Source organism: Microtus ochrogaster, chromosome 17, assembly GCF_000317375.1.
Source record: "Microtus ochrogaster isolate Prairie Vole_2 chromosome 17, MicOch1.0, whole genome shotgun sequence".
Lineage (NCBI taxonomy): Eukaryota > Metazoa > Chordata > Mammalia > Rodentia > Cricetidae > Microtus > Microtus ochrogaster.
In genome coordinates, this window is record NC_022019.1 from 8,187,152 (window position 1) to 8,190,821 (window position 3,670).

Consider the following 3,670-nt stretch of genomic DNA (forward strand, 5'->3'; position numbering starts at 1 on the left):
ACTGACTGCTGTTCCAGAGGTCCTGAGTTCAATTCCCAGCAACCACATGATGGCTCACACCCATCTATAATGAGATCTGGTGCCCAGAACACTATATACGTAAAATAAATAAATTTTAAAAAAAAAAGAAAAACCAGAAAAATAGATAAAAGCATTTGCAGAATAGGTTACTCATCCTTTATGAGCTTTTATGTGGATGGAGAGATAGCTCAGCAGTTAAGAGCACTGGCTCTTCTTCTGGAGGACCTGGGTTCAATTCCCAGCACCCACACATTGGCTCACAGCCACCTCTAACTCCAGTTTCGGGGTATCCAATGCCCTCTTCTCACTTCCAAGGGCAACAGGTACACACATGGTACACAGACATACATTCAGGCAAAACACTTATACATGTAAAATAAAAATAAACAAACCTTGGGACTGGAGATAGCTCAGTTAGCAAAGGGCCTGTATACAAGCTTGAGGGCCTGATTATGATCCCAGAACCCTTGTGAATAGGCCAGTGGTGTGCACTTGAAATCCCAGACCTGAGGGGACAGAGAGGCAGATTCCTAAGGCTCACTGGCTGGCAGTCTGCTTCATTTGCAAAAGTCCATCTGAGAAACGATACATGAGGGGGATCTCTGGCCTCCACACACACGTCCCCCTCCCCATCCATATACACACATCCCCCTACATAAGCTCTCACACACAAATATACATACATACACATGTGATTTAGAAAACATTTTGGAGACAAATATCCATCTAGCAGTCAAGAACTTAAGCTAATTGGCCAAGCAATGTGTAATTTTGTGTAATAATATTAACTTTCACTACTTACCATATTTAATATAACATTCTGATTAATAAAATGCATTGCTCTATGTAGTGTACTTACACGTTGCTTCTGGATTTGCCTTGAAGTTAAACTGGAGGTCTCCGTTGCTATTGCAGAATCCCCGAGAAAAACCAACTTAAAAGGAGGGAAAGAAACTGGATGTGGGCTCCTGCCTGTAGCCCCAGCCCCAGAGATGAGGCCCCCTTCCTTCAGTGTGGCTTGGATGCATGTGTGGCCGGAGGCAAATGCTCAGGGCAGAGGCTTGAGCCCTCAGCAAGCTCAAGGCTCCACGGGAGTGCTGTGTACAGCTCAGTTGATAAAGCTCCCACAGGGAACTGAATTCCTCTATTATGGATGGGAAAATGTCTGCTAACTATAGGTCAGCCGAGGGGGAGATGAGGTCAGGGTGTGAACATGGGAAGGTTGGGCCTTGGAGGCCCTTCACGGGTGAGTTTAAGGGTCCCCTTCCCATAGGAGTTCCACTCAGAGGTGGCATGTGCAGGCCCCACCAGATTCACTTGGTGTTGGAGGGTGTTCATTTCCTGTGATCTCAACCGGTTTTCCTGGTAGAGGCCATGTTATCTCTGGACTCTGGCCTGTGCCTGATACATGTGTAGTCAGGCAGCAGGGAAGCAATGCACTTGGAAGGAAAGAGCCATTTAGGCCACAGAAAGCCTCTTCCATAAAATTCAGAAGGCTTGCGTACAGTGTCCTTTCCCTGGGCACAGCCTCTGGCTTTCTCTTCTGGACTCCAAGCTGAGCCATTTTGGGGTCCCCCTTCACTGTCTGAACACTGCCATCCTCGTGCTCCCAAGGCTCAGCTTCCTAAGCCACACATTGCTGCCCCCAGATGCAGGGCTGCCCTCAGTGTGGGCCTTCTTTCATGATTCCAGTGGTATTTCTAGACAATGATCCGTGTGTTGTAGCAAGGCCCCACGGGCATATGCGTTGGCTTGCCCACAGTTGCATAGCTAAATACCTAGCTCAAATTTTTATTTTTAACTTACATGTGAGTATAGAACAACCATTTAATGCATATACAGCAGGTGTGCCAACCAAGTCAAGGCAATTAGCATTTCCATCACCTCAAATATTTATCATTTCTGTGTGTTGAAAAATAAATTATTCTGAAGTATGATATTGCCTTCATGAGGGTTACTGTTGTTGTGAAAAAAAAAAGCAGCTTGGGGAAGAAATGATCTATTTGCCTTCCATATTCTGAGCTACACTCTGTTGAAAAAAGTCAACATAGAAACTCAAGCCAGGTGGATGGTGGGAGGCAGGAGCTGATGCAGAGGCCATGGAGGGGTGCTGCTTATGGCTTGCTCCTCCTGGCTTGCTTACTCCGCTTTCTTACAGAACCCTGGACTACTAGCCCCAAGATGGCCCCATCCACAATGAGTTGTACCCTCCCCCATCGTTTTACTGATTATGAAAATGCCCCACTTGCTTTTCTACAGCCAGGCCTTATGGAGGCGTTTTCTTAATTGATGTTCCCTCCTCTAGGATGACTTTAGCTGGTGTCAAGTTGACAGAAAACTAGCCAGCACAATCGTGTGTACTGTGATCAACTCTAACATGCTGTAGAAGACCCAAGTCCACCCCACCTGCCTTCCTGTGTTTTGGTTCTGGTCTTTTGCCTCTCTCAGATGCACCTCTTAAATACTATTACTGAGATAAAGGGTAGTGAGAAGACACCGTTCACACATCTGTACTTCATGGGGGGCGGCGTATGACGTGACCCAAGGTAGACGGTCTCCCAGCTCTTCTGGGAGCTTTGGCAGTCAACATTTCCAGTTTTCAGTTTGGTGAGCATTTGTATGCTATGATGCCCAGCTGCTTGGATTTTTTGTTTTGTTTTGGGTTTTGTTTTGGTTTTTCAAGATAGGATTTCTCTGTGTAACAGCCCTGGAACTAGCTTTGTAGACAAGATCGGCCTTGAACACACAGAGGTCCGCCTGCCCCTGCCTTCCGAGTGCTGGGAGTAAAGGTGTGCACCACCACCGCCTGGCAGCAGCTTGGGTTTTTGTTTTGTTTCTGATCAAAAAGCTTGTCCACTGATCGTGATAACTAAGTCATTTGATTTTTTAGGAAACAATGCTGCAAAAGAAAGTACTCCAACCACAATCTCTGGTGCTGGTGAGCCTGCGCTACCTCCCTCAACCTAGCATATCTCCTGTTGAGGTCAACACATTTTTGAAATACACTGATTTAATTTAGAAGATTTTTCTATTATCCAATATCTCTCTGCCATTGTTTCTTTCTTATTAGCATTAAGAAAATTTAAGGTTAATAAAGCATTATGCAATCTATTTTGGGGAGGTATTTTTTTTAATCCCTTTTTGTTGATTTAACATATCCTTTATAGTTCGATTTGATCTCTCTGTAACTGTCTGACCTGAAGGATTATTTGGTATGCCTGTACTATGCTTTATATTATAATAAGCAAAAAACTTTTTCATTTTTTAGACTCATATGCTGGACCATTATCAGTCTTTATTTGTGCAGATATACCCATGATGGCCATAACTTGTAATAATTGTGTAATTACTGAATCAGTCTTTTCTGAGCTCAAATCAGTTTCCCACTGAAAACCTGAAGAAGTATCAATGGTGTGGTTACATATTTTAATTTTCCAAAATCTGTAAAACGGAACACATCCATCTGGCAGATTTTAATTTTTTGAGTACCCTTTGGGTTACCTCCTGCAGGTAGCAGTGTTTGGTTATAGAAAGAGCAAATAGGACATCTCTCTATAACCTCCTTAGTTTGTTGCCATGCAATAGAAAACTATTCCTTTAAACTTTTGCTATTGACATGATGATGGGTGCCATCCTGAAGGTCCCACTC